Source organism: Toxorhynchites rutilus, chromosome 3 (assembly GCF_029784135.1).
Source record: "Toxorhynchites rutilus septentrionalis strain SRP chromosome 3, ASM2978413v1, whole genome shotgun sequence".
In the NCBI taxonomy this organism is placed as follows: Eukaryota; Metazoa; Arthropoda; class Insecta; order Diptera; family Culicidae; genus Toxorhynchites; species Toxorhynchites rutilus.
In genome coordinates this window covers 260,374,989-260,388,127 of record NC_073746.1, presented here as the reverse complement: position 1 = coordinate 260,388,127, position 13,139 = coordinate 260,374,989, and the positions used below count along the sequence as shown (strand labels likewise).

General features: G+C 38.7%; 1 protein-coding gene across 7 annotated transcripts in view; it reads right to left on the bottom strand.

The window, feature by feature from the left end:
• Positions 1-12,908, bottom strand: part of LOC129773136 (uncharacterized) — a 245,130-nt gene extending 232,222 nt beyond the window's left edge. For 2 of the 7 annotated variants that reach the window (XM_055776705.1, XM_055776709.1), the window contains exons 1-2: positions 12,733-12,908; positions 5,250-5,882 (exon numbers count right to left, since the gene is read on the bottom strand). The gene's annotated coding sequence lies outside the window, so the exon portion shown is untranslated. Of the gene's footprint in view, positions 1-5,249; positions 5,883-12,444; positions 12,463-12,557; positions 12,702-12,732 lie in introns of those variants that run through there. The other 5 variants (XM_055776710.1, XM_055776711.1, XM_055776706.1 and 2 more) reach the window with 4 other exon arrangements.
• Between the last annotated feature and the right edge of the window lie 231 nt (positions 12,909-13,139).

The following is a 13,139-nucleotide window of genomic DNA, read 5'->3' as shown; positions in this document are numbered from 1 at the left end:
CAAAAATTTTTATCCTTTCAATCAGTTGGTTTCTTGATCTCACCCGTTTTGTAGATAAATAAATACGTTCACTCGAAGAGCAAATTTCTAGGGTGGAACAATATGCAGAAAAAACATTATCATCATACGATTTTCATTTAGCACTAGCTGACCCGGCAAACTTCGTCTCGCCCAAAATTTGTTTTTTGTTATGAATGCATTCAAACATTCACGTTTTCTTACTAAGCGGAAGTTCATGAATCCAATCGCAGAATTGTTCATTGATTGATCTTCTAATCGATCTCGTTGAATTTACCTTTCACTAAAAAATTCCTAGTAGTTCTACCAAAACTCATCAATATAATATCAGATTATTTTCAGACACAATTCTCGTTCAAGATTTTTCAACCACTTGCAAATAACATGTTTCTCCGTTACATGGAATAAATGTTTGTTACAGAAAATATGATAGAATAAAGACAGCCTTCCCTTAGGGGGAGAGGAGTGTCCATTCACCATAGAAATGTTTCGTGCCCCCTAAAATCTTCACATGCCAAATTTGGTTCCATTTGCTTGGTTAATTTTCGAGTTCTGCAGAAATTTGTTTTTCATTTGTATGACAACCCACCCTAAAAGAGGGGGGAGGAGTGTCGTACCACCATAGAAACATTAATTGCATCCTAAAACCTCCACATGCCAAATTTGGTTTCGTTTGCTTGATTGATTCTCAAGTTATGCAGAAATTTGTGTTTCATTTGTATGGCGCCACCCCCTCAAAGAGGGGGTGGAGTATCTAACCACCGTAAAAATATTTATTGCACCCTAAAACCTTCACATGCCAAATTTGGTTTCGTTTAATTGATTAATTCTCAAGTAATGCAGAAATTTGTGTTTCGTTTGTATGGCAGCCCCCCTTAGAGAGGGGGTGGAGTGTCTAACCACCATAGAAACATTTATTGCACCCTAAAACCTCCATATGCCTCATTTGGTTCCATTTGCTTGATTAATTCTCGAGTAATGCAGACATTCGTCTTTCATTCGTATGGCAGCGTCCCCTAAAAGAGGGGGGGAGGAGTATCCAACCTCCGTAAAAACATTTATTGCACCCTAAAACCTTCATATGGTTTTGGTTTCGTTTGCTTGATTAATTCTCGAATAATGCAGAAATTTGTGTTTCGTTTGTATGACAGCCCCCCTTAGAGAAGGGGGTGGAGTGTCTAACCATCATAGAAACATTTATTGCACCCTTAAACCTCCATATACCTAATTTAGTTCCATTTGCTTGATTAATTCTCGAGTAATGTAGAAATTTGTGTTTCGTTTGTATGTTAGCCCCCCTTAGAGAGGGGGGTGGAGTGTCTAACCACCATAGAAACATTAATTGCTCTCTAAAACCTTCACATGCCGACTTTGGTTTCGTTTGCTTGATTAATTCTCGAGTAAAGGGCGAACACGAAATTATTGCGACACCGAAAATGTCATGCCAATTTTCTTATAATGTTTAGAATCAAACCAAAATTTTAGGGTAGTTTTATACATATATTTACTTCAAAAATCAAAAGAAAAGTTAATCGATGGAGTCTTGAGTGTAAAGCAGCCATATTTTGTCAGCATCTTCTCGTAGAGCTTCCGTGTCCGAGTTTTAGCCATCGATTGTTGCCGCTCATCGCGGTTTGGGAAGCTCTGGACCTTGTATGTAGGTGCCCAGCTCTCTTCTTTGCATTCTGGACGTAGCTCTGTGACATGCCGATCTTTCTAGCCAAATCACGGCTTGAGACGTTGGGATTTGCTTTAATCATCCACTTCACCTTTCCCCCCGTCTTTTTGTTCTACGGTCTTTGTTTTCTTCCAGCTCCTTTGTCGTGGTCCAATGTCAATTGCTCCTGGAACCGCTTCAACACTCTGTAGACGATTGAATGGTGAATGTTCAACATTTTTCCCAACTGCCGGTGCGACAGGTCAGGAAATTCCAGGTGTTTGGAAAGAATTTGTTCTCTCGACTCGCGTTGGTTCACCTCCATTTTCGTTGAATCGAAAAACACGACTTCGAGTTTGGCAGCATGTAGACAATACACATCAATGAGAAAGTGTGCAAAATTTGGTTGATTTTTACCCAATGGTAAAAAAAAACGGGTGGGTAATGTCGGGGACATAACCGGAGTGACGTAGGACTATACAAAGGGGACAGCTTTTGTTAAATATATATTTTGAAATATATTGTTTTATTTTCTTCTCCTACGTGAATACCTACATATCTACCTGAAAAATGGATTAGTTTACTGTTTACTCTTTATGAATATGTTGATGGTTCTGAAAAGAACCTTTGGTGTTGTGTTTTTGTTATCACTCGATATTCCCATCTTGTTCGGTTAAACCTTCCTGTTTAGCTATTGCGTTTGCCACTCGCCACAGCTTTCACAGTTGGAAAATTTCTTCCCATCCAGCTTGTGACATGTTGTTCAGTAAATTACATTTGATGCAACGTGCCGGAGAAACACTTTGCCACTCACTAAAACTAATTGTTGCCTTGATGAGCGCCGAACCGAAGCTGCTCTAATCTTGATGCGGGTTTTCTGATTGTCGTGAGCAGCTTTGCAAGCCAACTCGAGCACTCCGACGGCCGAAACTCTATAATCGCTGTTAGGTATACTGGTGCTCCGGCACCAATCCGTTCGGCATAGTTACCCTTGCGGAGCAATCAGTGAATGCGACCAACAGGGAACTGGAGATCTGCAAGGTTCGAGTGAGACTTTGCCTTTCCCTTAACTTGTCCTCCTTTGTTACGTCCACGATGTCGATGCAGTACAACCACACGGGTTTACGGTTTGAAAGAAAATAAGATATTTTTTTGGGGTCCGCGTGTTTTATACTCTAGCGGTACACACTCACAGGATAGAGACAAATCGGCAGACTCAGCCAGAGGGGCGAGTCCAACGAGACGAAGAATGAGCGTTAAAAGGGAGCGATGGCAAAAAAATACATTCATTACGATTTGTTCGCTCGTTGGATTCACATGCAGGCTAAAAAGGGTCCTTTTCAGGATCACAAAATTATCTTCAATCTAAAGAGTTTATTGTTTTGTTATCACTCGATATCCCCATCTTGTTCGGCTAAACCTTCCTGTTTAGCGATTTGTTGCCACTCGCCACAGCTTTCACAGTTGCAAAATTTCTTCCCATCCAGCTTTGTGACATGTTGTACAGTAAATTATATTTAATGCGACGTGCCGAAGCACCACTCAGTGTCGCATTGGAGGTGATTTTAACCTGTAATTGAACATTTGCGATGACAGTGGTACAGTGTCGACTTTCAATGTGGGGTCATAATTTGGATCTCTATGTTTACAAAAATGTCCAACTAAATAAGTCGCATTACATGTCCGTCCAATTAGCTAAATGTCGAACTAATTGTAAATTACTGTACTTTCAATCTGGAAACAATTTAAGAATTGGTGAAAATTGAATAATCAGGAAAGTCCCCAACTATCAATAAGCTCAGAACAACTTTCAAATTCACATACTCATCAGATCCTGGCAAACAAATTATGAAAAAATCAATTTGTGTTTTATTATTATTTTGGATAATGTTTTAGAAAGCATTGAACTGTATTTCCTAAACTCTTTTTTGGAAGGTTTAATGGCCCTGAAAAGCGCCTTGTTTTATGGAATGGTTCCAATTTAGAAAACTTAGTACTCGTGGTTTTGAAAAAAACCATTTCGAACGCCCTCGATGCCGCCTTGTTCTGGATTTGCCACCAAAGCAGTTTGTATAAAGAACAAACTTTTTTCTTCTGCTACCTGATGCCGTTTTGCGATTGCGTTTGCCACTCGCCACTCGCTGCAACTGCCTGTTGTCTTGATGTCCACCGAACCGAATGTGTTCTGTTCCGAATGCGGGTTTTCTTATCGTCGCGAGCAGCTTTGCCAGCTAACTCAATCACTTCGGCGGCCGAAACTATATAACGCCGGCTAGGTGGACTGGTGCACTGGTACTAACGCGCTCGGCCTAGCTACCCTTGCGGGGAACTCCAGATCAACACGGTTCGAGCGGGATTTTGCCTTTCCCTTCACTTTTCCTCCTTTTTTGGTTTGTTGATGTGTTGTGATGCGAACCGATGTGGTGTACGGTTTGAATGAGAATGATCGTTACGGAAGGAAGGAAGGTATTGTATTATAGAGACTTTAAACTTTTGCAGTTCATTCGTCTCTAGCCTTGAGAAAGGCCCTTTGAAAACTCTACTCTACTCTATTACTCTACTCCAGCGCTACCACTCGATCCCTCGCCGTCCAGCTCGTCCAGCAACGATGTTGTCCAGTCGGTGTCCACACAAAGAATGATCGTTACGGCAGCGAAGCGGGGATTTTTAAGCTGACTGGCTGGCTCGAGAATTACGCATGTGTGAGACTGCGACCAATGTTTCGTTCATTTTTCTCTTTTTCCTTTCCAATCGTGCTTCATTCTATTTCGCTGCTGCTCTGGTTGCCCGTTTTGGTCGGTACGATTTGAGGAGCACAAAATGGACCAATCAAAAATGGGCACATAGGGCATTTTAACAATGCTTGATATTTCACAATTATTCAATTATTTATCCCATGAAAAATGAAATGATATTCGTTATGATAGATGCGTAGATATATTTCCTATCAATTGATGCAAAAACCTTTGCGATCTATTGAGAAATGCTCGAGTTATAAGCGTTCCAAATCTTGCATTTTTTCCTACTTGTTCAGTGCCTAGATTTCCATTTCACACCCTATATCTTCCGGTTAGACGTAGTCCTACGTCAAAAAGTTATGCCCCGTTGAATGTGTCGCAATAATTTCGTGTTCGCCCTTTAATGCAGAAATTTGTGTTTCGTCTAAGGGGGGGCCCTTAGAAAGAATGTAATTTTTCGTGTTATTTCGTTATGTTCAATTTTTTATTGTTTTATCCGTAGTGACTTTGTCCCTCAATTCCGCGGGAAATCGGCTCTACTGGATTACTTCACAATATATTCACCATTAAAACAAACAAAAAATTCTAAAAAAGTGAAGTGAGTTTTTTTCATTCGGTCACTGAAGCATTATTTCGACAGTTTTGAACCCGGGCCCTGCCAACTGGTTTCACCTTATCGTCTGAGAAGAAGTGATTACGGTGATTGGATTTTCAGATGAATCATACCGTAAACTTCATCTGCGCGTTAGAGCATAACTATTAATTGTTCGAATATCTAGCATCTTGATCTGGAAACATGTTTGAAAGCAAAAATATTGGTGATTGTATGTACCTACCAGTCAGTCGATAGATTCAATTTATTCTTGCCATCCAGCATTCCATGTTGATTCTCGAAATAAATAACACGTTTCTTCCGCAGGAAATTTCAGCATGTTTTACGCACAAAATTGCTCACTAAGGCCATACTACCAAGTCGTTCATGTTCCATCGTTACACCCCTGCTGCCAGAACAGCGGACTGCACTAAACTTGAGCAACCGAAAGCATTCGCGTACACCGCTGACGTTGATTCTATTTCCACTTGACACAAACACTCGAAAGCTCCCCCAACTTTACATTCCGTCGGATCGGAGCATCAGGACTCGGCATAAAGCCAACCAGTCAAGTGAAAACACAACAAGGACGTTCGTTGTGTTTCGTCTCGTTATGACCCTCACCCTGACCGACTGATTACACTTTTATGTTTTTTTTTCTACGTCTCGTGCTGCCGTTATTTCCGTTGCTGTTGCTACTGGTTACTTCGTTCCACTTTTCCAGGCACTCCCTATATGTTTATTTGCAGTTTTTTTATTATTTCTTTTTTCACGTACAACAATTCGTATTCCACCCAAACATTGAACACCCAAACACCTCATGAACTGTACACCAACTACTGGTTTGATGACAGGCCTGGTGCTTCTTCCGTTGCTACTGTTGATGATAGGGATAATTACAATGATGATGGGTGAGGCGGAGAAACAGAGCCAGTCGCTGGAAATTTGAGTAACTCGATATTTTACTGAGCAGTGGATTAACCTCGTTTCAACCTCATAGCCTTGACAGACGTGGCAAAATATGATGACCCACGTTTGCCAGTCTTTCTTTTTGTGAGATTCATCGAAACACAGTTGAAAACGACAAGTGGCTCTAATTGTATCAGAGATATCGATACGTGTCCTCGTTTCTTGACTCTGACAGCATTAGGAGTTTCCCACAAATAGTCGCTCATCTAGATTATATTCTACTCAACTAGGAGGCTTACTTATATAACGTTTACTGAGCAGTAGGAATTATTCGAATTTCTCATATAGTGGCACTTTTAAATCAATTTATAGTAACTTCTAGGAAATACCAAAAATAAAAAAGTGTCTATCTTTAATCCATTATCGGTCATGTTGTGATATACTCATTGAATCCTTGCTGTTGAAACACGAGAAAGTGAACAAGTCAATTCGCGTCCAGAACTTTGACTGGTCTTCCACTACCTTGCTTGTGAACAGTTGTTGGGGATCTTAGGATATGGCAAACGTATACGTTTTGCCGAGATTTCTGTGCAGTTCGTAGAACTGTACAACGGGCTCGCGAAATGCTTCTTGTTTCGATGACATTTTGAACAAAATTGAGCAAGTATAAACAAAACAAAAAATACTAGCAGAAAGAGGGGAGAGAGTTGTCGTCAATCTATTGTAAACCGATACATTTTTAGTTCTACTTAAAACTAAAGAAAGCTGGTTGGATAATTTATCCGTTCAATTCAAAAGAGGATTTTAACAAGTTACATTACAATTTTATTTATTTATTTATTTCGTCAAACCAGCGTAGACTAAATATTCTGCCCAAAAATTACAGTGAAATTTACCTATATCTCATTCTATTCAGATAGTCTTTAACACATTGAGTGCCATGTCAGTCATCGGTGTTAAGCATTACCCTTGACATGGTTACATCAATCATTTCACAGTGTTCGTACAGAGGTTCATCATACGATTAATAGGACTATATTTGGCATAATTGGTTCTTCGGTAATCTATGTAGAAAATTTTAGGGTTTCTCAGGTACCCAATGGGAGCGTAAAAATTTATAATAAATAGAATCATAGCAGATTTCCGACGTTCTTTTATGCTTTTCACTTTGATTAGCATGCAACGTGCCTCATATGGAGGGAGATGATATGAAGACCAGTCTAGTTTACGAAGTGCAACTAATGATAATTGTTTTTGTACAGATTCAACTCTGTCTTCGTGTGAAGTTATGTAGGGGGACTATACAATACTACAGTATTCGAGAATCGATCTGACGTATGTAACGTACAATGTTTTTATTGTGTACGGATCCTGGAAATGGTAGTTATAGTGTTTGATGAAGTTCAACATATTATTTTCTCTATGGATATAATGATCGTATTATAATGATCAACGAAGGTTAGTTTCGAATCTAAGACCGCGTCTAAGTCTCTTACTTATTGGCATCTATTGATGGGTTGAATTCCCAGCTGAATACCATTGTTCAATAGTGTTCTTCTTCTTGTAAAAGACATCAAAGTGCATTTCCTTTTATTGAGCTGTAATAAACTCTTGTACCGATTATAAAAGATGTCAACTTCATTTTTGAATGTTTGATAGTCTTCTTCATTCTTTATTTCCATATACAACTTCATATCACCTACGTAGATAAGTGCCTCAACACTGTTAAGAAAAATGCAAACGTCATTAACAAATAAAATGAACAAAAGAGGTCCCAAATGAGAGCCTTGAGGAGCTCCGGATGCAACAAATATTAGTTTCGAAATTTTCCCATTAAATCTTATTGTTTGCATGCGGTCAGTCAAATATGATTCTAGCCATTTCAATAGCTTGACTTCTATCCCTATTTTTTTAAGTATAAGGAGGAGTAATGGTATATCAACACGATCGAAAGCTTTACTAAAGTCAGTATATAGAGCTTCAACTTGATTATCATTATCCATTGCATGCAAAATGAATGTGACAAATTCCAGCAAATTTGTTGTTGTTGAGCGTCCTTTGAAAAAACCATGTTGCTCATTCGTAATTTGTGTCATTAGTTGATGATGATGGTCCCACTTCATACCCCTACGAAGGTTTGGGCTGGACGATTTATCATTTAGATAATTTTATGATTTCAAAATAGACAAGAGAAACCAGTATGCAATAAAATGGACTGGTTTTGTTGCAGACATAAATTTACTATCAAAAGAACATCAAGAAATAGGCGAAAACTAGGAAAAAAATGTCCCAAGGCATGTCAAGCAAATTTCCAACCCGGGAAGATCCTTGACTGATCAGGAATTTAACCCGATATCTTAAAATTTCCACTAAAGTCTTACTCTGAGATCTGCCGCAGCACAGTAACACCTCATCAACTATCGTATGCTAAGATAGTTTACGAGTATTCCGATCGGGCTATCCCGAGCTCAAATCCCGTTTTCAAAAAAGGTTTTGGATTATTATGGCTTCAAAGAGTTTTGGAATGCAACAAATAATTGCTACTCCACGATAATGTCTTACATCGGATCTATTACCGGATTTGAATATTGGTACAAGAAAGGAGTTTCTCCATATTTTTGGGAACCTTTCTGATTCCAATGACTTATTGAAAAGCCATAAAAGCGGATGAGTTAATTCAGATGCCATTTTTTTTATAAAAACCAGTGGAATTCCGTCAGGACCTGGCCCTTTCGAGACGTTAAGCTTATTTAATGCGTCAAAAATTTCAATGTAAGTTAGTTGTGTGACGACAACATCACATGGAAATTCTGGAAGGAATGCAAAGAAATCGCGATCTCGGTCCTCCTCAGACGATTCAATATAAACTTCTTGAAAAATGTTGCAAAAAAGTTGCAAATTTTTACTAGGTCATTCCCCACGGTATCGTCAAGGTGCATGCGTGATGGAAAACCACTGCTTTTTAATTTTGTTGTATGTTATTGAAGGAACTTTCGGATTAGACGTTATGTCGGACTCTGTTCTAAAGTTGTAATCTTCAAAGGCGTTTTTAACAGTTGAGTTGAGCTGTTCACAAACGTTCAGATCATTTTCGAGATTAGCGTTAAATTTGTATTGCTTTTAAATTTCATGTGTCTTCTGTTTTTTTTTCAGATTCTTTATGTTTTGATTAAACCACATCGGATATTTTGGGTTTATGTTTCTTCTTTTTCGTCTTGTTGGTATCTGCTCCTCTATAATTTCATTGATCATCGAGTAAAAAGTCATCACTGCTACTTCAATGTTTTCCACACTTCTAAATAAATTCTGCCAATTGATATAGTAAAGCTTACACCTAATTGATTGGTAATTTACTTTAGTGTAATCAGAGACTTCCTCGAAGTCATAATCAAATGTTTTGGGTGTTATCTATGAATATAAAATATTCGATAGCTGTGTGGAAAGCTTAATTTTTCCAAAGTGAAGCTAATGATTCAGTCACACAGAAATCGTCGATCATATTTTTCAACAAGAAATCCAAGAAGCTTTTCTATCGATTATAAACATTGTTTATTTGATTCAATCCAAGACCGGCTATTTTATCAAAAATAAATTGCAGAGTCGTATTGTCACCAAGAACTGGAAGCAAGATAAATTCATTGTCAATTTTTTTTTCTATATTATTATAGTGATTTCAACACTTTTGGCTGGTTCGTCACTTTTATCTTCCATTTTGGAAAAATGTCGGGAGTGAGAATTAAACTCGTAATCTTTAGCGTGAGAAGTATGGATGTTACCACTACGCCAGATCGCTTCCATTGTCAAAATCAGTGATAAAGTCCGTATTTCGTTGATTGAAATCCCCGTATATGTGGATTTTTGATTCTGGTGCAAAGGAAAATAAAATATTTTCAGCAGCTTCAAAGAATATATTATAAAACATACATACTCTCATTTCTCTCAGAGATCGTTTGTTGTTCAGCATAGAAGCCTCGAAAAAAAAATCCTAAATATTGGTTGCCACCCGTTATCAGCGAAAATATCCAGATTTCGTTGAAGGAAGCGACGGTCTTCAATTGAGCAAACCCGAAGGGAAATTTTTAAATAATCAGCGGAAATCAGCGGACCCAAATGGGTATCTTTCTGTGGTAGTGAAGCGTCCCGTCGTGAATCAGTGGTGATTGATTGATTCTTACAATTATAAAAGATTTCAACTAAAGTTCATTCGCATCTAGCCTTGAAAAAGGTCTATTAGAACATCAATCAATGAAGGGTTCTGAGATTGAACCCACGGTCGATCGTTTAATAAAGGGTATTTCAATAGGGACGCTACAAAAGTAGACCGATACGGACAGCAATATTTTTTCCCGCTCTCTTAACATTTCTCTTCAGTAGACTATTTCCTGTGGGGCAACGTCAAGTCTATGGTCTATGCCAACAAGCCAGCGACGATTGATGAACTTCGTACGAATATCGAACGTGAAATTGTAGCAGTATCGGCCGATTTATGATTGAAAACCGGCGTAAATTTAGTTGAGCGTCTGGACTTCTGCAAGCGTGACCGTGTTGGCCATGCAAAAGAAGTCGAGTTCCATACATAATGGCATCAAATGTACTTTCATTCTCTCTCTTCATTCCATCTCCCGTAGTCAAATTACAGGTGGATGGAATCGGTTAACCGAAGAGATACTTAAGTAAAAAAAAATGAACTTTCACAGGAAAAAAGAATTTCATTGGCCGTTTTCGTTTTATTAAAAAATACTTTTGTAGCACTCTTATTGAACAACCGTGAACAACCCTTTAGGTGGACGCGCAATCGTTATGGCTACGGAGACTCTTAGTCAGTACTAATGCACGGCTTATAGAAAGCATCTTATAAATAGCGGGCTCAACAGTTTTCCCAAGCACAAAGCGAAATGAAACCGCGATAATTATTGGCGTCCCGTTTATTTCCTTTCTCATGGACTCGGAACATATACGATAGTTTTCAACAGGTCGGAAGGATACCAGTTGCTAAGAAACAAGTCGACATCGATATTGACAATTTATTATCCGAAAAATCGAAACATACCGAATAAGAATAGATTATTACTCCTAAGCAGAGTTGCCAACCTTCCAGTTTTTTCTGAATATTGCCAGCTTTTTTTAAGCATGCCAGCGAAACAGCTGAAGCCAAAAAATCTACAGTGTTTTTAATTTTTTTACAGTTTTATCCATCTTTTTTTGTTTTTCGTCATTTTCAAGTTTTTTTTTCTAAAATTATTATAGAATCCTACTCCGCTTCACTTACATCGAAGACTTTTGCGACGTTTATTGTCTTTCACTATAACTGATTCAAGACCAATTCGATAAGTGTTTACATTACACTCTGCAATCAAGTTCTTAAATATGTTAATTTCAATGATCCTTTGATCATCAACATGATACCATAGCATAGGAAGGAAGCATACGTCGGTTGCTCGCCTTCTTTTTTTTTCTGTATTATAGTGACTTTCAACGCTTCTGGCTGGTTCGTCACTTTTACCTTCCATTTTGGAAGAATGTCGGGAGTGAGAATTGAACTCGTGATCTTGAGCGTGAGAAGTATGGATGTTACCTCCACGCCAGATCGGCTCCACTGCTCGCCTTCTAAAAAGTCTTTCAAATATTTGGGATTGAAAAGAGATATCGATATTCAATTTGAAGAGATCCCGTAACTGGATTTTACTGACTTCACTGTAAACTAATGCAAGGATGCATCATTCATGTGGGGTAAAATTTTGTTACTCAAAGTTATGACAATAATTCTGCTTTTCCCAAATATTACAACATTGACTGTCAGCAGCAAGAATGTGATGGTATTTCCTGATATCTTAATTTTTTGACAAGAAAATGTAATTTATCGAGCAACAACACCATCGTAAATTTATTTGTATCTTCAATACTGTTCAGAATGCATTCGAATGAAATGAAACTTATAATATATACAGGGATACGGATAGGAGACGGCACTATTTACAACAAAACCCAGTTCCCCATTATCATCTCCCTTTTCATCATATGTACTTATACATGCTTATTTATTAATTCAGGATCACTTTGAACCACTGTTTGCACGACAGCAGAAAATAAAAGTCAACGATTTCGCTTGTGAACCATACTCTGGCATTTCGCGTAACAGAAGCTTGTGTGCATTGTTTGCAGTGTACAATTACAATCAATAATGAACAGAATCGAAACGGAAGCCACAATTCCAGCTTTCGAGGATATATGTTTGCGGAATGTGCCAGCTTTGTTTGAACGTTGCTTCAATTGAATTATCCCATTTCAACGTTCGTTATGTATCAAGCCGTTACATCCAGCAGTCAGCAAGTAGATCGTTAGAATTTGAATATTATATCCATTTTCTTGACAGATTTGCATTCCACCGAGTCTTGCGATTCCACCATCAATTTTACATCATGTGAAAACATGCTCTCTAAACACGCTTATTTCTATTTTATATGTATTTCCTTAACTCTGACTCCGTTCCATCGCGTGTCTTGTTTTTTGGTCTTCCTAGCATTAGACACCTTTCACTTTCGATCCGTTCCGTGAACATTTCCCGCGAATGGTAATGGAACTTCTCGTAATACACCACTAAATCGAAATCACTTTTCTTAAATCCTTCCTTCAACGACCGTACCGTTACTTTCGAAAGAACCTTTGTCCTCAACCACTAATTATCCTTTTCTGTGCTAACCCCCTTAAAGGTGCAGCAACAGCAGCCCACTTCATTCACTTTCCGTGGTCCTTTCCACACTTTCACTACTGTTGATATTACTGTTGCTGCGGCACCCACACCCGCACCGGGAACTTACAATTCCGAAACCACGAACTGTTTCCAGAGGAAGTCACAAACAAACACCTCACTGGTTGGACAGAAACTGACGGATAGAACCGCTTCGAAGGGTTGGAAAGTCGGAAAACCAAGCTCATATCCTTCCTGTGGCCACCATTCGCTCCTCTTCGGTAACGTTCGGTAAGCATGTTTCCGCGAACGGACACGTGTTTGTGTTGGTGTCTCGACCTCGATCGGAAAACGGTGTACTCCGTATTGTGCCAGACGTTTTGTTTTGACAGATTTTGCCTTTGTGCGGCCGTTAGTTGTGTCATTGTTACTTTGTATTAATATGATAATTGTTTTTACAGAAGAGACTGCTGATGATGGTCTGTGTTGGAATGAGCCGTGAAATAAAACCTTTCCAACGGATCTTTTTCCTAATTC